Raw genomic sequence first — 23,066 nt, forward strand, 5'->3', positions numbered from 1 at the left:
ACACCAAATTGGACATCCTAGAATAAGTGGAACATTTATAGAAACATTCAACCTACCAAAACTGTGTCATGAGTAAATAGAAAATATAAACAGACAGATTACTAGCAAAGAGATTGAATCTGTAAACAAAAATCTCTCAAAAAACAAAATCTGGAGCAAAAGTCTAGGGCTAGAGGGTTTCACAGTGAATTCTACTAAACATTCAAAGAAGAATTAATATCAATCCTTCTCAAACTCTTCCAAAAATAAAAGAAGGGGAAACAATTCCAAACACATTTTATAAAGCCAGCATTATTCTGATACTGAAACCAGACAAGGGTGTCAAAAAAAGATAATTATAGGCCAATATCCTTGATGAACATAGACGCAAAAATCTTCAACAAAATATCAGCAAGCTGAATTCAACAATACATTTAATGGATCATACACTTTAATCAAGTGGGATTTATCCCAAGGATGGTCCAGTATCTTCAAATCAATCAATGTGATACAACACACTAACAAATTTAAAAATAAAAATCATATGATCATCTCAGTAGTGCAGAAAAACAAAATTCCACATTAATTTATTATAAAAACTCTCAACAAAGTGAGTCTAGAGATATTATATATATATATATATATATATATATATATATATATATATATATATGGCAAGCCTACAGCTAATATCATACACAATGGTGAAAAGCTGAAAACTTTTCCTTTAAGGTCAGGAATAAGACAAGGATGTCTACCCTAACCACTTTGATTAAATATTAAATATAGCCCTGGAAGTCCTAGACAGAGCAATTAGGCAATAAAAAGAAATTTAAAAATTCACATTGGAAATAAGGAAGTAAAACTGTCACTACTTGCAGATGACATATGCCTATAAATAGAAAACCCTAAAGACTCTATCAAAAAACTGTTAGAACTAATAAACAAATTCAGCAAAGGTGCAGGATGCAAAACCAATACACAAAATTCTGTTACATTTTTTATACCAATAATGAACTATCAGAAAAAAATTTAAGAAAACAATCCCATTAACAATTGTATCAAAATGAAAATGCATTGGAATAAATTTAACCAAGGAAGTGAACGTACTGTATATTGAAAACTACAAGACATTATGGAAAGAAATTAAAGAAGAGTCAGATAAATGGAAAGATACTCCATGCTCATGGATTGGAAGAATTAATATTGTTAAAATGCCCATACTACCCAAAACAACACAGAGATTCAATGCCACCCTTATCAAAATTCCAAATATATTTTTTACAGAAATAGAATAAAGAATCTGAAAATTTGTATGGGCCCACAAAAGACTATGAATTGCCAAAGAAATCTTGAGACAATAAAGCTGGAGGCAAGAAACACCCTAATTTTAAACTGTATTGCAAAGCTATAGAAATTAAAACAGTATGGTATTGGCATAAAGGCAAATACATTGATTAATGGACAGAATAGAAAGCTCAGAAATAAATCTTCTCATACATGGTCAATTAATTTATGACAAAGGAGCCAAGAATATACAATGGGGAAAGACACTCTCTTCCAAAAAAAGGTGTTGAGAAAATTGAACAGCCACATGCAAAATAATGAAGTGGATCACTATCTTACAGAATATGTAAAAAATTAACTCATATGGATTATAGACTTGAAGATAAGACTTGAACCTAAAAAACTTCTAGAAGAAAACATAGGCAGTAATTATTCAGCATACATCTTGATGATGATGTTTTTTTAATTGAAGTGTAATTGATTTACATTATTATATTAGATTCAAGTGTACAGCATAAACATTCAGTAGTTTTACAGATTGTATTTCATTAAATGTTACTTTAAGATAATGGCTATAATTCTCTGTGCTATTCAGTATATTTCTGTTGCTTATATATTTTACATATAGTAGTTTGTATCACTTAAAACCATTCCCCTAACTTGCCCTTTCCCCCCATCCCTTTCCCGACTGGTAATCATTAATTTGTTTTCTATATCTGTGAGTCTGTTTCTGTTTTGCTATATACATTTGTTTGTACTATGTTTTTGATTCCACATATAAGTGATATCATACAGTATTTGTCTTTCTTTGTCTGACACTTAACTAAGCATAATGTTCTCTAGGTCTACCCATATTGCTGCAAAAGGCAGAATTTCATTCCTTTGTATGGCTGAATAATAGTCCATTGTGTGTCTGTGTGTATATATATATATATATATATATATATATACAATTTCATTATGTGTGGTATGTGTGTGTGTGTGTGTGTGTGTGTGTGAATATATACACATCACAACTTCTTTATCAATTTATCTGTTTAAGGGTACTTGTGGACACTTGGGTTGCTTCCATGTCTTGGTTATTATGAATAGTGCTGCTATAAACATTGGGGTGCATATATCTTTTCAAATTAATGTTTCCATTTTTTCTGGATATATGCCCAGGAGTGGTATTGGTGGATCAAAAGGTAGTTCTATTTTGGCTTTTTTGAGGTACATCTATACTTTTTTCCACAGTGACTGCATCAATTTACATACACACGAGGGTTCCCTTTTCTTCACATCCTGTCCAACACTTGTTATTTGTAGACTTTTTGATGATAGCCATTCTGACAGGCATAAGGTGATATCTCATTATTGTTTTGATTTGCATTTCTCTAATAATGTAAATAATTAGCTATGCTGAGCATCTTTTTCATGTGCTTGTTGCCATCTCTATGTCTTGTTTGGAAATATATCTGTTCAGGACTTCTGCCCATTTTTTGACTGGGTTGTTTGTTTTTTTGATATTGAGTTGTATGAGCTGTTTATATATTTTGGATATTAACCTGTTGTCAGTCCTATCATTTGCAAATATTTTCTTCCATTCCATAGGTTGTCTTGTTGTTTTATTGATGATTTCCTTTACTGTGTAAATTTTTAGGTTTAATTGGATCCAATTTGTTTATTTTTGCTTTTAGTTATTTTGCTTTTGGGGACAGATCCAAAAAAATATTGCTACAATTAATGTGTAAGAGTATTCTTCTGGTGCTTTCTTCTAGGAGTTTTATGGTTTCAGGTCTTACATTTAGATTTTTAATCCATTTTGAGTTTATTTTTTATATGGTGTGAGAAATTATTCAAACCCCATTGTTTTACATGTAGCTGTCCAGTTTTCCTAGCTCAACCTATTAAAGAGACTGTCTTTTCTCCATTTTATATTCTTGCCTCCATTGTCATAGATTAGTTGACCATAGGTGAGAGGGTTTATTTCTGGGCTCTCTGTTCTGTTCCATTGATCCATGTGTCTGTTTTTGTGCCAATACCATGCTGATTTGATTACTATAGCTTTGTAGCATAGTCTGAAGTCCAGGAGGGTAATACTTCCAGCTTTGTTCTTTTTCCTCAAGATTGCCTTGGCAATAGTTTTTTGAATCTGACCCCAAAAGTAAAAGTAACAAAAGCAAAAATATACAAATGGAACTATATTAAACTAAAAGGCTTCTGCACAGCAAAAGAAACCATCAACAAAATAAACAGGTAACCTACTGAATGGGGAAATTAATTGTAAATCATATATCTGTTAAGGGGTTAATATCCAAAATATACAAAGAAGTCGTGCAACTCAGTAACAAAAAAACCAAACAATTCAATTAAAAATTCAATTAAAAAATGATCAGAAAATCTGAATAGACATTTTTCCAAAGACATATAGATAGCCAACTAGTATATGAAAGGATACTCAAACTCATTAATCATCAGGTAAAGGCGAATCAAAATCATAATGAGATATCGCCTCAAATCTGTTAGAATGGTTAGAATGGTGATTATCAAAAAGTCAAGAATTTAAATTGATGAAACCACTATGAAAAACAATTTTGAGGTTCCTCAAAAAGTTAAAAATAGAGCTATTATATAATGCAGCAATTCCATTTCTGGGTATTTTTCCAAAGACAATGAAAACACTAATTCAAAAAAAGATATATACTCCCATGTTCGCTGCAGCACTATTTACAATAGCCAAGATATGGAACCAACCTAAGTTTCCACTGATAGTTGGATGGATAAGGAAGATGTGGTAGATAGATAGATAGATGTGTATGTATATATATATATACACACACACACACACACACACACACACACACAATGGAATATTATTTATACATAAAAAAGAATAAAATGTGCCATTCTTGACAACATGGGTGACCCTCAAGGGTATTATGCTAAGTGAAGTAAGTCAGAAAAAGAAAGATAAATACCAGATTATCTCTCTTATATATGGAATCTAAAAAAAAAAAAAAAATCAAGCTCATGGATACAGAGAGTAAGTTTATAGTTGTGAGAAGCAGGGGTTAAGGGTGGGAGAAATGACTGAACTGCTTTTTTTCTAGTTTAATAAATTGAATAAAAAATTTTTTTTGAGAAAGACTATACAGAGACTGTAGTTAATGTAAACATTGTGAAAAATATATTTTTATGAGTTTGCTTTGACATAGCTAAGAATGTAGGCACTTTCAAAACAGGGAAAAGCTGTTTTACTCTTTTATGAAGTGATACTCAATATTATACTGGAAATGCACTGAACTAAACAAGAGTATTCTTTAGTCAGCTAGAAAATTACTTGCAATTTCTTTCTAGCCTTATTTGTAAGCTTTACCTCTCACTACTAACATTGTTTTTATGCCTCATTAAAACAAAAAATTGTGTGTGTGTGTGCGTGTGTACATGTGTGAACTAACAGGAAGAGAGTAAAAGAAACACATTTTTTTCCAATTCCCTAAATTATTTTTTCCTGTGAAAGTTTAGGAAAAAAACATTTTGGAAATTTTTATAACTAAAATGTTGCAATCAATTGTGGCACAAATAACCTAGGTATATTTTGCTAGCATTTTATTTCCTATCATTCAGTCCTCCACCAAGACACAGGGAGATATGTTTTCTTTTGAAAATAGCCTCTAGTTTCATCAGGTTGTTATCGCTCTGGGTATCACAGACCAAAATGAATGTGATTTGTTCAGAAAATATTTACTACACACCAACTCGATACTAGGCAATACTCTAGGCCAACACAGTCTAATAGAACATTCTTCATGTTCTGTCCAATTGTTAGGTAAGCCATGGATGGCTATTGGGCACTTGATATGAGTTTATAGGACCAAGAAACTGAATTTTAATTGTATTGATTTTTAATAATTTAAATGCTAATATTAATAGCTATGTGTGGCTACTGGCTATCCTGTTGGAGAGTGCAGTTTTTGGCAGTGAGATTTCAATAGTGAACAAAGAGAAAAGATTCTAGCTTGCAGGTAGCCCCAATTCTAGTAGAATCAATCAGACAACAAGTACATAAACAAGTGAATATGTTAGATGATACACTCAGGAATTCGAGTGTGTGCTATTTTAAAGAGAATAGATAAGGTGAAATTTGAGCAAACACTTGGAGCATATAAGAGAGTTATGCTGATATATTAGGTTGGTCAAAAAGTTCATTTGGGTTTTTCTGTAAGATGTTATGGAAAAACCCAAACAAACTTTTTGGCCAATCAAATATTTGGGAAGATCAATTAAGGTAAAGGGAACCGAAAGTTCAAAAGCCTTAAAGTGGGAGTGTTTTTCACATATTTGTAAAACAGCCAGGAGGCCACTCTGGTTGGAGAAGAGACAAGTGGAGAGTTACAGAAGTTTAGGTAAACCACACCTTTCAGGACCTTATGATCTCTGCTAAGAACTTTGATTTTTACAGTAGGTGAAAAGGAAGCCGCTGGAGGGTTTTCAGCAGAGAAATGGCATAATATGAGTTCTGTACTGAAAAAAAATATATAGCATTCATAATATATAATTAAAGAAATCACAGCATAAAAAATCATGTGCTAAATGTGTTGTAATTTCCAGATACAGGACAAAGTTCCTTCATATGGGACTTAGTAAGTTCCCATTTGTCTTTAATTGTAGAAGAAAGGTTTTCCTCTTTTCCTGCCCAATATCTCACACACGTAGCATTGGGCTGTACCATGCAGGCCTGCAAGCCCTGTACTTGCTCAGCCTCAAGACAAAAGAAAAAGCCTAGAGTCAGTGACACTGACATCAAAAGTTTAATAGATGGAAGATCTTACACAGCTGAAATGTATGGGTCCTGGAGTGACATCTCACTGCCTGACGGATGGCAGGCAGAACATGGCAGCAGCAGCCTTTGCTGGGTGGATGAATGTGGGGTTCAGGTAGACTACCAGCTATAGGGAGAATTGACATCAGATTGACTCATCAGTTACCAGGGAAACCAGCAGACGGACATGGCCCTTTTAGCTCCTTGGGCTAAGTACCTTCATGGGGCAGAAGTCTTCCTTTTGTTAAACTATCAAAGGATAGCCATTCTGATTTAAAAATTAATATAATCACTAGCTGGAGAAGGGGTGGGGAGCAAGTGTGTAGGTGATTACTGATTAGACTCCATAAAGCCTAATTAAAGGGAAAGGTCAGAAGGTCAGTCATGTGAGTAGAGTGTAGATGTAGCAGGGACTGGTTGAGCAGAGACTGTATAGAGAGCAAGCAAGCAGCCATCACGGGTGGCCTGATCATACACATTGCAACATTTTTTTTAACTTATATAATACACAAATATATTATTCTAATTTTTCTATGAAATTTTGAAAATAGAAATTATAATAATTTGGAAGTCCTAAATTTCTTGAGAAAATAATCTACACTTTCCTTTTCTATTTCTTATTTTCAATCATCTCTTTAACCATGGCGGAGTGACTTCTCAGAAACTGTTGTCATCCAAGTTACCATGATTTTCTAGCTAAATCTAGCACATTTGTTTCTTTATCTTACTTTATCTTTTGGCATAATCTGGCACTGCTAGCCCTGATGTTCCTCCTATGATGCACTTTTATTTTGGCTTCTGAGATAAAACACCATTCTGTATTTCCTCCAAAAACCTCTGACTGTTCACTAACAATCACCTTTGTAGAGTCCTGTTTTTGTGCTCATCCCTCTAAAACTGAAATTCTTTTGCTTTCTGTATTGTGACCCTTACTCTTCTCAGTCACACAATTTCCCTGGAATATTTCTGGAATATTTCATCCAATAGGTTTGATCTTGGGTAGTTGTGGGGTGGCTGCAGCACGTGGCAGCTTGAAGTGGAATCTCAGTTTCCCAACCAGAGATGGAACCAGGGCCATGGCGGTGAAAACACCAAATCTTAACAATTAAAACACCAGGAGCTAGTGGCTAGGAGCAGAACCCTGGCTCTTGTCTGTTTTGAAGAAAGAATTCAGCAAAGAGATGAAAAGTAGTGAGGAAAGTAAGGTGTTTATTAGGAGAGGAAATACATATGGAGAAAGCACAGTTGGGCTGAGAAAGAGAATTACTTATATGGGGGTAGTTCTTCCAGGTTCCCTCTGGTCATCATCTTGCTTTGTCTGTCTTTGAGCCCATATTTGGTCTGGCCCAGGGGCCTCCCTTGTGTGTGCATGCATCTTTTAGCCAAGATGGATTCCAGAGCAAGGGTCTCTGGGAAGTTAGTAAAACATATTATGGTCTAGCACCCCCTCCCTTGAGAATCCTTTCTGCCTATGCATAGCTTCGGGGGGGCAGGTGTTCCTTGACCAAAAGAATGAGAAATATGTGGTCTCCTTATCTTTTACCTAAGTAGGGCTTAGCCCTCTTTATTCCTTATGTTCCCATTATCTTGTAGGTCCACAGGAGACAAAGTCCAGCTGCTTACCCTGTTCCTGTTATTATCTTTATTTTCAAAGTTTAAACAAGAGGCTAGTTGTAAATGTCTAACCTGGGGTCTACCTCCTGCCTCAGGTTTAGTTGATACTTCTGAACCAGAGACTTACAAATCTAAATTTCACTTCCACTCATATGCTTCAGTGTTGCCTAAAATTCATATCCTCCAAAAAATACGCATTTAATCCACTCACACTTTTCTTATCAAAGTGAATAGCACTAATATATATATACAATCATTGAGTCTAAAACTTAAGGTTCCTAAGCTCTAACAAGCTTCCTAATTACTAATTGTGTCTTCATTATATGTTGTATGCATCATACTTTGGAGTAATTATAGTTTTAGAGAATAAGAGTCACACACTTCAAAAAGAGGTGTCCAAGTCCCATATTTGTCTCTAAAATATTATACAATTTGATTTAATTTATAATCAGTTCCCTTCAAAGAGGATGGTGGAAAATATTCTTGTGTTTGCCTCCCTGCTTCCACTGAAATTAAGATTATTTTGTGGGGGAAAGCAGACTTCTCTACTGCCATGGATTTTGCAGGATACATCAGGTCTTCACAGAAATAACTGAGTCGTCCAACATCCCATTGAATGCTGACCATGGCTTCTGGAAATCTTTGCTTCTTCTATGCTTCACTTGAGAGAAGAAACTCTCTGTAAGGACTGTCCATGCATCGATCTGCCCAGATACATCTACACATTCATTTTCTTTCCAGGTGCTTGACATTTCTCAGGTAGTCCTGGCAAGTAGTCTAAAAAAGCCCCATTTCTTTCACTTTTCTCTTCTACCCTCCTACTCAGGACAGGTACTTTCTGGTAATGAAGTGAGTGGTGTCACATCCACACACTGCTTCTGCCAAAGACGTTTGTCATTTACCCTGAATCATCTTTCTTTAACCTATTCCACAAGAACATTACACTTCTCTAAGGGTTTAGATGTTTAAAATGAAAGTCAGAAAGATATTAAGGCTATTTCTGTTATATACTTTCAATCTTTCCTTTTAAAGGGAAATAAAGCTGATGATTGAATAGGAACAATTGAAAAAGTAAGTGAGTAATATTAAAAAAAACTCCAACAAACATGTCAAATATTATCTCACCATGCCATATTTTAATTTCCTGCGTGTTGTCTGTATTTCTTACTAATTCAAAATTCAGTGAAAGCAGGAATCATACATGACTATTTTGCCTGTATATCCCTATTGATGCCAAAGTCAGAGATATTCAGGATGAAAATATGTATTTATGGATAATATTAATGAATACTTATTATAAGAAATGCTTATCTGTCTTCTTCTTCATATGCAGACAAAATTTCCATGACTGATTTGGCAAAATTGCTTATCCTTATGGCCAAATAAAGAATGGAATTCAGATCAAAGATAATAGAATTCAGATCAGGGCATTGCTCTTATTCAAAACTCTTCATAAAGATTATCAAATCTGTTGGAGTTACATTAAAAAAAACATTATTCAGAGTTCAGATTTAGATACAAATGAGAATTTTTAGGAAACTAGCAATCAAAAGCAGAGTAGGCAGCTATCTTAATATCCTTCAGAGGCCTTTGGCTAGTTTTATTGCAGATTTAATCTTTTGGATGTATTATTGGGCAGGAACCAAAGCCAAACATGTTTAACTAGCACAACTTTGTACTTATTTCAGAATTGTTCAATGGAATGTGTTATTACAGTTATAAAATGATGCTTTAAATCTGTTAAAGTGAGTGTATTTTTTCTTAGAAACCAAATATGTGTTTAGAATTATAAAGGGCAATATTTATTTGAATAAGAAAGTCAGTTTGCTAGATATAGCTATTCAGAACGTTAGTTCACAGGTTTTTATTTATTTATTTATTTATTTATTTATTATTTATTTATTTTTGCGGTAAGCAGGCCTCTCACTGTTGTGGCCTCTCCAATTGAGGAGCACAGGCTCCGGACACGCAGGCTCAGTGGCCATGGCTCACGGGCCCAGCCCCTCCGCAGCATGTGGTATCTTCCCGGACCTGGGCATGAACCGCTTCCCCTGCATCGGCAGGTGGACTCTCAACCACTGTGCCACCAGGGAAGCCCCGGTTTTTATATTTTAATGTTTCATGGATCAGTTCTTGGTTATAATACACGTGACAGCTATACTCTTTGATTTATATTTTGATGGATAATATTCTGCATTATTTATGTTAAAACTTTACTGATTCAGGGACTTCCTTGGTGGCACAGTGGTTAAGAATCTGCCTGCCAATGCAGGGGACATGGGTTCGAGCTCTGGTCTGGGAAGATCCCACGTGCTGTGGATCAACTAAGCCTGTGAGCCACAAATACAGAGCCTACGGTCTAGAGCCCATGAGACACAACTACTGAGCCTGCATGCCACAACTACTGAAGCCCACGTGCCTAAAGCCTGTGCTCCACAATGAGAAGCCACCCCAATGAGAAGCCCACACACCACAATGAAGAGTAGCCGCCACTCGCTGCTACTAGAGAAAGCCTGCATGCAGCAATGAAGATCCAATGCAGCCAAAAATAAATAAATGAATGAATGAATAAATAAATAAATAAAAATCTATAAAAAGATTTTAGGAAAAAAACTTTAGTTATTCATTTCCAATTTTAAATACTAACTATATATTCTGAAGACTGATATAATGTCTTCAGTGGTGTGTGACAAATTGTTAATTCATTTGTTTAATAAATAGTTATATGCCTAGTCTATGGAACTCAGGACAAAAATAATACTGAACTTGCTTGAAACATCTATACTGTCATTATCTAGCCTTTCTATCATTTGTTTGCTTAATTGTTAAAGGCTAAACTAATTAAGTTATACTGGGTGAGAATTTGTTTTCTTGGTTTGCTACCTCTTTGCAGTAAATTGCATAGGAATAACAGGGGTAGGCATAGTGCAGCTTATAGGTCAAATATAGTTGGCACTTGCTTTTTTAATACATTTTTTATCATTTTAAAAATTGAGATATAATTGACATATACCATTGTGTAATTTGAGATGTGCAATGTTTTGGTTTGATACATTTATATATTGCAATACAATTACTCCAGAGGTTTTAGCTAAACCCTTTATTGTGTCACATAATTATTGTTTTTTTTTATGTTGAGAACAGTTAAAATCTAGTCTCTTAGAAACTTTGAAATATATAATACAGCATTTTTGAACTATAATTCCTATGTTCTGCATTATATCTCCAGAAGTTATTTATCTGTTAGTTGCAGGTTTGTACCCTTAAACAACATCTCCCCAATTCCTCTAAACCCAGATACTGGTAATCTCTATTTTACTCTCTGTTTTAACAAGTTAAATTTATTTTTGCATTCCACATATAAGTGATTTCATACCATATTGTCTTTCTTTGTCTTCATTTATCTCTCTTAGCATAATGGCCTCAAATTTCATACTTGTTGAAAATGGCAGATGTCATTTCTCATGGCAGAATAATATTCTATTGTGTGTGTTTGTATAATCTCTCTATCTATCTATCTATCTATAAATCACATCTTCTTTATCCATTCATCTATTGATGGATACTCAGGTTATTTCCATATATCGGCTTTGTAAATAATGCTGCAATGAACATGGGGGTGCAGATATCTCTTTAAGATACTGATTCCAAATCCTTCAGATATATACCCAAGAGTATGACTGCTGGATCATATGATAGTTCAATTTTAATTTATCTTGAAATAACGCCATACTTCCTTCTTTATGTGTTGTCTATGGCAGCTTTTGCATTACAATTGTAGAATTGAATAGATTTGACAGAAACAATCTGGTCCATGAGCCTAGAATAGTCAATAATTTGTTCCTCAAAAAGTTTTCCAACCCCTGCTCCAAAAATATTTAATTTAAACATGCAAATTTCCATGTTCCTGTGTAACATTTTTCTTGCTGTAAGTAGAACAATAAATGTATATTGTCACGTGTTTTCTAAAACAGGGCATGGAAAGACAACAGGTATGAAAGGAACATGGAGGGGGAGAGGGGCTACTGGCAAGAGACACTTGCAACAGGAGGAATCTTGAAAAGAAATGACTATCCAGTGCAAATATAGGCAAGGATTGTATGGGGAAAGCAAGCAGGAGAAATATTTTATTTGTAGTGATGTGGAAGGAAGATTTCAAATTTATATCTATGGTATATTTTGTGGCCATACTGAAAGGTGAGATATGTCCCTCCCCCTCATACCCAAAATGTGGTCAAACATAAAGACTGATGATGTCCAAGAAGGTAGCTGACATAATGAGGCTTATTCGAGAAAGCAAAACAGTCTCTAAAGCTGGTCCACAAATAGCTCGAGGGAGAGAAGGTTAGAAGAATGGCTTGGGTTTTATTGTGATAAGGGGGTGGGGCTTGGAGAAACCATGACTTGAGCAACACTTCACCACACCAAAGGAAAGAGCAACAGGGATTTCTTAATCCTTTGCCTAGAGGTGGGGCAGATGAGGAGTCAGAGGGCTTGAAAGCCATCCCCAGTCAAACAACAAAAATGGAGTTATCTTCAAGTGTTTTCCAGGAAATCATACTAGAATACAAATATGGAGGTTTAATTTTCAGTTTTGTTTAAGTAATTAACCTTTGGTCAAACCTTTCAACCTCAAAAAAAAATAAAAGTATACAATTCAAAAAACAAAACAAAAAAAAACCTTTTAACCTCAAGTTTAACCTGAGAAAATAGAAATATAATACTAGTCACCCTACCTCATAAAACTATTGTGATATTCTGGAGAAATATTTGTAGAAGAAAACTTATAACAAAAAGTACAAGGTTATGTTAGAATTTTGTACTATGTGCCTGGGGTTGCTTGTTTAAATATGCTATTTGAATGCAAAAAAAGGAGTATGGTTATTTGAGTGAAATTTTGTAGATGGCTCTAAGTGTTTTTGAAAGTAATTGAAAGCTTGCTTTTGTTTCATTTTAGTAGCAATTTTTCTATTAGAAAAAAATGCTATTCTGAAATTACCTGGGTCATCACTTCAGCAGGGAGAAAGGATAGTGTCATAACCTTCTGGTTTAATGTTGACACAGTTACATCATAAAACTCAGGATACAAATCTTAAACAACAACAAATCATTTAAGAACTGTATCTGTGACACAACTCAAATAGACACCGTAAAAAAAATTCTTCACAGGAATGCCCTGCTGTTTCCAGGTGGAAGCACAATAAATATCTTCTAATTGAAACACTTTATAGCTATTCTTACACTTTAATTTATGACTGAAAATATGCATTCCAAAAGTAACCCACTTGACATTTACAAGCTGAGCAAGGATTTGCCTTCCGTGCTGCTCCCAGTTATAAAAATGGTAATAATAAGAGTGACTAGGATCTCTCTGAACCCAAATGTTGACATCCAGGCTCACAAAATGAAGCCAAAGAGATTCTCAGTAGTAAATCACCACAATGAATTTTTTTGCACATATTAAAAAGAAAAGAAAAGAAAAGAGAAAGCCCTACATACTTGGTTTTAAGAGCAAGATCCACTAAAACCTGAAGCACTTTAAAAATTCTACAAACTTCTTATTAAATTCCAAATATCCATTATAACTGATCTTTTTGTTTTAAGTTCCAATATAATCAACTAATAACAATGTCATTTCAGGGAACACGTTTTATGTTTAATATCTCTTTTTAATTGCTTCCATAGAGCAAGGCATGAACAGATCAATTATGCATTTTTAATTCCCAATGAAATCTATACCACTAGGCTGTATCATCCCAATAAGAAAAACAAATTGTAAATATTTTGTCTCTGAAATTCTCTGATTGAACTCACACCTTGATTTTTTTTGTTGTTGTTGTTATTAGAAATTATGTTTGTCTTAAGATTCTTGATAAATATACTTCATTATGGAAGTATACTTCTTACCTCTCTGGACATTGAAGTAATACACTACCATAAAAATTGCAAATTACAAAAAATCTTAAAGCATTTTAAAAAAGAAAAATACTTTAAGGCTAAGTATTATATTTTTTTCTAAAACTCTTCTTATTTTTAGCTTTTCCATAATTCCCATCATTCTATATGTCTTAATAGAATATGTTATAAAACTACTGATAGAAAATATATTCTAATGTACAAAATTATTTTGTTCATTATAAATAAGGGTGAATAACTTTGTCCTTTAGCAGTTTATCAGAAAAAGTAAACATATTTATAACAATTTCTCCTGGTCATATTGCAGATGGAACAAAAAGTGTTATCTCAGGTTTCTGGATAAAGAAATAAATTCATCCATTCAAATCTTAATGCTTTTGGTTAACATATAGAAATAATCAAAATGTCACTGGCTGTAGTTTTCTGTATAGATTTCAGGAAGGAAATGCAATCTATTTTCTCTGCTACTTTTTGCTCTGTATAATAGATGAATGTTTTTGAGTGCAATGGAAGTTGTTTCTGTTATCTCTCCTAAAGAGGATGTATACTCTTAAAACAAGGTAAGATTCCTCGATAGACACCAAAGATTCTGTTCTAATAATTCATAATCATACTTCATATCTGTTAAGGTTATAGCATTCATCTCCATGCTTGAGTGCATTTAAGAATAAACTAATATAAGGCGAAATACATATGCCACAGAGAGAGCACTATGTGATCAAGATGTATTAGAAAGGAGGTGGAGCTCTTGAAGCATTTCCATTACTATCTGTGCAACATGAATATTCATTACATCAAATACTTTACAAGCTATTGACTTTATAACTGTTGCAGCAATAATGAGGTTATATAGGTCTATTGCTATAGCTGATGTTAAAATATTTGATATTGGAAAATTTATTCTGTCATTTGCATCTCAATATAAATAACTGTTAGGGTACTAGCAATTCCCAGATGACCTTTGAGAATATTTTATTAGGTCTCAATTATTTAAACTTGTTTATACATATTTTTCACCTAATAAGATTCTGTTTGTTCACACGTGGTTTCAAAGTGAGCTATACATTTTAACCTTTGTTTTCACAACTTATAATTCATGTATGTGCTATGCACTATATTAGAAGTAGATGCAAAAATTAACAAGATGGATATAAATTTTTTTTGTAATAACATTTACAGTTTTGTAGAGAACATAAATGAGTTTAAAAAATTAATTGAATTTACTAAATTCTATGCTGTTGGAATTACATGATTAATTGAAAGCAGGGAATACTGAAAATAGGCTGCTAAAATAGAGTTACTAAATATAGCATACTGCCACTTGCACCTCAGGTATCTTTGGAAGACATTGTTAGTTGATCATAGCATTCTGCTAAAATCCCAGGCATAACCTTGTGATGTTCAGCACAGTAATTCATATAGTATTTGTGAATCAAAAGGAGCTTACCAACAAGTCATGCTCTTCACACTCTGGCAAAATATTTTCACCCAAAGTCTAGAAATAATATTATATTTTTCTGAAAGAAAGAAAGAAAGAGAGAAAGAGAGAGAGAAAGAAAGAAAAAGATAGAAAGGAAGAAAGGGTGTTCAGTTTTTCCCTTTGCCTTTCAGGCATATATTTGTGCCCCTCTGCAATTTGTCTCCAACATGTAAGCATATTATGTTTAACTGGCATATACCACTATGGCATTAATGTAATTTAATATTTTTAACCTTAGTTTCCTTTATGTACAAGATGAAGATAAGAATGACAGCCGTCTGACAGGGTTGTTTTAAGGCATAAATGAAAAAAGTATGCATTTAAAAACACAAAGTCTGGCTCATAGTAAGTGCATTCTATCAGATGCACTTTTTAAAAATATAAAAATAATTCAAGTGGAGATTAATATACATACAGTTTGATAGATACAGAAATAACTGTAGCTATATGTATATAAATATAAATGTTTTTGTATATGTACAGCATTACCTACCTCTCTTCTCTGGGAAATCTAGAAGCAGTGACACCCCAAGAGCACTGAGCACACTCAGTGGCTAGACTTGGTTTCTAAATGTAACTTTTTGATAAAAGGAACAAAGTCTATTAGTGAAATGGCTGATTGTAGGCCTTTAGCAAGAAAAATACAAGATAAGCCTAGGACACCTTGTAGTACCAGAAAGTAATTTCCAGGCATTCAGAGAAGAGGAGATCACTTTAGGCTTGGGATTTTAGAGTGAGGGATTGAGATGGGCCACTCCATGCAGGAGAGGAGAGAAGATTATTGAGTGGGAAGGATAGTCTGTGCAAAGTAACAGAATGTAGAAAGTGACTAGATATAACAAATATATTTCTCTGAATATGGAACATTATTTATATAAGGTAAAAGTGGGAAATGATGCTGAAAAAAGCCATTTCTCCTTCTCTGCTTACTACTATTATTATTTTCAATTTGATTTTTGTGTTAATGCTTTGAAATATACAGCAATATTTTGTGAATATAATTTTATTCAAGACTTCTAAAAATATATAAGAAAGTGATTTAAAATATTTACTTTAGGAAAAAATACACAAGATGACTTGGAATAAATTGGGCAAGGGTATAAAATTTACAAAAAATGTAGGTGAGACTCAGTCTCAAGTCCTCAATCCATTGATTTCCATTGATAGAAAACCCGAAAAAGTTCAGGTTAGAAAGAGATTTGATCACCAGAATTTGTCATTTTGATTTTATTCTGTGGGAAGTTAAAATCCATTGTTTGTGTGCATGTATTTGGAGAGAGATCTGGAATATGAATTATAAAAGTCAAAAGCAAGCCTTTGGTAGGAGTGGCTGGGAGGAAGGAAATAAAAAAAGAGAGTTGTTAGAATATTGGGTATATTTCATTATTGGGAAATAATTTGATTGAAAGAAAGGATCAAAGGTGATATAAAACTTGGATGCCATGGAGAATTGTGACATTAACAGAAGTAGATCTGTCAAGAAGAGGAAATGTTTTATAAATATCTATTCATATTTTTGGATGTTTGCATGAGAGCAGCAGGTGGCCACAATTATTTTCTATAAGGCATATTACCACATATTTGGGATGAATCCAGACATAGAAGACCACTTTTTAAAATATTCTAACAGACCATTATAAACCTAACTTTAGAAAGTTAAAAGTAGCAGCTGTATGATGAGATACTATGAGAAAAGGGAAGGAAAGCAGAATGAAAGGAATAAAGCTCATTGAGGATGTGCCATAGCAGAATTTCAGATGTGAGGTGTATTTGAGGACACCTAGGCACTTGGTCTGCAAGAGATGGACCATCTGCTGTAGCACAGAGGACAGTGCCATTGCCAGCATCTTCACTCAGCCTCAAATTGTAATTCCATCCATCTCTGTGGTTTAATTTTCACAAGATAAGTCTGAAGTCTCAGAGATCCAGAGAGTCTACTAGGTACTTCTGCATTACTTTTAGTATCTTATGATTAGCTACTCTATATGAGTCAAGAATACTGAGATGTGAGTGCATACATATGGATGGATTATTCAAATAATTTAAATTATCTGAAAATACTTTTTCAAATATATTTTTTAAAAATATCAAACCTATATAAGATAGAATGATTCCCACAACATATAAAGGATTTTTCTGCTTCCTTATGCAGAAAATAGTGAACATATATAAAATTTTTATCGGTGCTTCAATGTGATCAAAATATTATTGTACTAATAAATATAGAGAGATGTAACTTCTACTTCCTTTTTCTATGTCACCCTGTCAACTATAAACTGTTACTTTCTCTGCTGTCAGTGTTTCTGGCTCTGAAATCCCCACCACATTGTAATTTATTATTCATTTATTCAATAGGAAAATAGGCAGACAATAATGATAAACATATATTAAATTTTTTTAAATATTTAGCAGTATGAGGGAGTTAGTTAAGAGTAAGTTTCAAAAACATATTCTATTATATATTTTGTTGTTTCTTTCATGTTAAAAGAAGTAAAACCTTATACATGTAATGAAAAGTTTTCTGCTAACAAGAGAGATTTACTTAAAATTGATGTATTTTTCAACACTGGAGGAAAAAAAAGTTAGATTAAGTATCATTAAATATTTAACATGAAGTAAAGAAATCCATGCTTTTTTGTTTATATGTTCTTAATCTTGCATCTAGTGTTCATTACATATTTGTAAATACAGAGATAGATGTAGAAAAAAGAGCTTACTTTGAATTACACTTAGAACCTGTGAATTAATCTGAATTAATCTTTAACCTAATATACACATAGTTATTTTCAAAAAGGAGTGTGTGTGTTATAAAGAATTATTAATCAAGTCAAAAGACATGCTAATCTTTGTTTTAATCAGCTATGCTATAACAACGTGAGCCATCTTTAACACCAAAGTATGACACCACTATCCATCTGGTGGTTGTTTATTAAAGATAGAAGCATGAGAGAACATCAAACAGCCTCTAGAGCTCTGACATTTCAAACCTACATCTACTAATAGATAACCTAATTGTAACAACAACAAATTGTATCATTATTATCAATGAATCTGAATTTATCTTTAAACATAGTGAATAGGTATTGGGATTCAATTACATATAATAAACAATGCACCTGCAACATGAATAATATTTCTTATACAACACTGTGTAACAAATATACATTAAGTGTAGATCCTCACACAAAATAGGAGAGACTCTAAACACTCAGCTAACTAAAATATGAGATGAATGTGATATATGCCAAAATAGAAGCACAAATAAAGTACCACAGGAATGTAAAGAGTGAGAGATATATTCCCATGCCAGGGCAATGTTTCTCAGCCAGGGGCAGTTTTGCACATCAACACTCTCCCTTACATAATAAACATTTGTCAATATCTGGATATATTTTTGGTTTTCAGAACTGAGGGGTGTGGGTTATGGCATATAGAGAGTAGAAGCCAGGGATGCTGTAAGCATCCTACAATGCAAAAGGAAGCCCACACAACAAATAATTACCTGGTTCAAAATATAAATACACCCGGGATTCCCTGGCGGTGCAGTGGTTGAGAGTCTGCCTGCCGATTCAGGGGACACAGGTTCGTGCCCCAGTCCTGGAAGATCCCACATGCTGCAGAGCAGCTAGGCCCATAAGCCATAGCTGCTGAGCCTGCGCGTCCGGAGCCTGTGCTCCGCAACAGGAGAGGCCACAAAAATGAGAGGCCCGCATACCGCAAAATAAATAAATAAATAAATACACCCAAGCTTGAGAAACTCTGTTGCAATGTGAAAAAGTTCCTCAAAGAGACCACATATGTGTTTACCATTGAAAAACATAAGTAGAATCTTCAAAGGCAGAATTAGGGTGGAAATATAATGAAACTGATTGGTCAATATGGGCAAAATCCATTATTTGTAAATTAAAGTTCATATTCAAGGAATGAATAATGAATATTTAGTTAATAGCTGGAATGTAATGTACATACAGGTAGAGGAGAGAAGAGGTTGGAAAATTGAGTTGAGAGACATTGGATGATATGCCAAGACTGTATACATGTGTAACCTATGTATATATAACAAAACAGTGGGTTTCATTTTATAACAAAATGAGATGATTGTCTGATTCTATCTTGCAGTGAGCTCTTGTGATTGTTATTGTGTTTTACTTTGTTTTATTTAGCTGTTATTTCTGTAAGTCTAACAGTTTTTCCCCTAATGAATGAATTTGTTTCACTTTATAGAGCTATAAGAATGTACACAGCTCCTCCACCACCACCAATGGGAACTTAAATGTTTTACAATATTTATATTGCAAATAATTCCACAATTAACATGTCTGCCCATGTTCCATATGTTTTCCTATAATACTTTCTCAAAAGTGCTGTAGTAACAATGGTGGCTTGTATGAAGAAATTCTTTACACACAGGCATTTTGCAAAATTTGAAGCAGATTACAGGCTCTATCAATATAAATATGGAAGAGGAAGTGGAGTACAAATAAGTAGATCTATTCACAAATTGTTATAGAGGTAGATTTGACACAATGGGTGCTGATTAGAGAGTGTGTGAAATTTGAAGGAGAATCCAAATTTTCTAGGATGCGTGTTTGATGGTAACATAGCAGTGTGATGGTTAACTTAATACATGAGTTTGACTGAGCCGTTGGGTGTCCAGAATTTGGCCAAACATTATTCTGAATGTGTCTGGGAAGGTGGTTTTGAATGAAACTAACATTTAAAATCAGTAGGTTGAGAAAAACAGATTGCTCTCCTTAATGTGGGTGAGCCCCGTCCAATCAGTTGAAGACATGAATAAAACAAAATGGCTGATCTACCTATGAATAAGAGGAAATTCTTCCTATCTAATTGTCTTCTAACTAGGGCATTGGTTTCTTCCTGCTTTTGAACTTTATATTGCAAATATAAAACATCAGATTTTCCTGGGTTTCAAGCCTATTGGCCTTTGGTCTAGAACTACACCATCAGCTCTCCCAGATCTCCTGCTTCACAATAGATCTTGGAACCATAATCATGTGATGCAATTCCTTATAATAAATCTTTTATAATGCATGCATACATATATGTATATACTAATTAATAATATTAACTTTTAAATAATATTAATAACAACATAATATTATATATATTTGTACATATATATATAAAATATATATATATATATATATATATATATATATATATATTCTATTGAGTCTGTTTCTCTAGAAAGCCCTCACTAATGCCAGTAGTAACTGTAATAAGTTCCTCTTAACATATTGCTTTTGCCTTGCTTTGTTTTGATATTTCTTGCATTAAAAAGAAGTTTGGGTGCTGACTCAAGTCAAACTACTTAAAAGCTAGCTCATCTTTTTTGGGGGGTGTTGAAATTAGCACTATGATTTTATTATTATGATTATTTTTATCATTTAAATTTTATTTTATTTATTTTTATACAGCAGTTTCTTATTAGTTATCTATTTTATACATATTAGTATATGTATATATGTCAATCCCAATCTCCCAATTCATCCCCCCACCCCCCCAACCACTTTCCCCCCCTGGTGTCCATACATTTGTTCTCTACATCTGTGTCTCTATTTCTGCCCTGCAAACTGCTTCATCTGTACCATTTTTCTAGGTTCCATATATATGTGTTAATATACGATATCTGTTTTTCTCTTTCTGACTTACTTCACTCTGTATGACAGTCTCTAGATCCATCTACGTCTCTACAAATGACCCTATTTCATTCCTTTTTATGACTGAGTAATATTCCAGTGTATATGTACCACATCTTCTTTATCTTTTCACCTGTTGATGGGCATTTAGTTTGCTTCCATGACCTGGCTATTGTAAACAGTAAAACTAGCTCATCTTTTATTATTATCATAGCATATATAGGTAACAATTAACTTATTCATGGCTTTGAATGACTCTCTGAAACAATGGTAGCCTCCACTTTTCCTGCCATTGAAATCTCTTTACAATTAATAAATTTCTATTTTCTGATCAATTCTCAACTCTTGTTCTCACTGTTGTTGCTACTCTCTGGTTCTTCTGTGGAATATATCAACATGCTACTTATATTGACTTTCCCTGTTTATAAATATTTTCTTTTTTTGTATCATGTTATTGAAACCACACAGAACTTGAACTCTTTTTCTCAGAGATAGCAGTTATTTTTTATTTAAATTGAAATTAATTTTTATACATTTATAACTAGAAAATCTATATTCTCATAAGATAAAATATTTATTTGAAAGATAAATATGATGAGAATCTCATCACTGATTTTTGGCTATTAAAATATTACCATCACAGAAATTTTGAGAAAAAATAATAAGCTTCTAATTTTATCTCTTATAAATATGATAATGCCAAAATTTTATCAACATAGCTTGTGGATCTAAGATGAAGTCTCTGAAACTCAAAGAAGTAGGAATGACTTGAGAAAAGAGGAATATTTATATTTAATGTAAACATTATATCTATATGCCTGGTTTTCCAGTCATTTTAAATACAATCATGAGTGATGTTGGATTCCATCCAGCTACCCTTGACTCAGATACATAAGACACCAAAGAGAAGCTCTTTCTAGTCTATTAAGGATGGTTTGGTGCTGATCTCTTTGTGTGATTCAACCTCACCTTTACATTCACCCCAATGATCAAAAATATCTTTGATAAAATAAACATCTTAGTCTATACCATGTCCACAACTTTCTAACTCATTTCTTGAAATGATACTTAAACTATATACAACTTAGTTTCCCCATTTTTAAAACGTAATTAAAAATAACTACTTCACAGGATTTTGCGAAACATTTCCTGAGACAATGTAGGTAAAACACTTTGGAAATGCTAAATGTGAGCTATAATTATTGGTACAGTCTCCTTAAATTTTAAATGAATGTATATACTTAAATTATATAAATGTTTGAAACACTTTTCATGGGCAAGCTGGGACCTAGCCTTTATTATGCCTTTGGTAATAAAATGTATTTCATTCTGATTCATTTCTTTAGAAATATATATCTAGCCTAAAACTTGTTCATACATTGGAAATCTCAAATTTATGGATCTTATATGAGATTTATTTTCTGAATTTTACAAAGTAATTGACAACTATGCTCTTCTTACTTTCAGGACGTATTCAACAGGTAGTAATGAATTTATTTTGAAGTAGGCATAATACCTTGTTCTTCCCTCTCTGTCATAAGAGGAATATGTTTTAATTTAATGGTTAATGTTATAAATATAGTCTAAGGAGAAGAGAGGATTTCCTCAATGCAGACCTCAATCTCTTACATGTGAAACAAGTTTATAGCATAGAGAAGGCATTATTGTCTGATCTTCCAGGATCAGAAAACTTGACATAAGAATTTAAGTATTAAATATAAACAATGAATTAAAATTGTAACTACTGTGTAATAAATTTGTTTTAAATCCTTTTATTAATGTATATAATTTTCTACATTGATTTTTAAGAATATATTTTTTGCTTTCTTCAACAAATATCAAATCCATGCATATCTTAGACTGGTATATTGCCATTTTTTACCTTCAAAATAATAGGAAATGAAAGAAAGGATAATTGGCACTAAAAGTTTGATATCAAAGTAATATTTAAAACATAAACACAAACAAAAGTCATCAACATATATAGTTCATTTGGTATATTAATATCAACAAATGAAACCTAAATCATAAACAAAATAAACTATTTGTCTTAGATGAAAGAAAAAGGGAGTACTCACATTCATAAACAACACAATTATCTTTTCACTCAAAAGTGAAATTTTATGTATTACAATATATAATATATATATTTTCAATTTTTACATTTAAAAAACTCATATTTTTAAATTTTATATATATATATATATATGTATATATATATATACATATATATATATATATATAAACTTATCTATCTCTCTTTATAAAAGATTTTGGAGTTGGAGTGTAATGTAAATTTCAATACTTGTACCAGAGACTATAGAAA

The sequence above is a fragment of the Mesoplodon densirostris genome, chromosome 17, assembly GCF_025265405.1.
Source record: "Mesoplodon densirostris isolate mMesDen1 chromosome 17, mMesDen1 primary haplotype, whole genome shotgun sequence".
Lineage (NCBI taxonomy): Eukaryota > Metazoa > Chordata > Mammalia > Artiodactyla > Ziphiidae > Mesoplodon > Mesoplodon densirostris.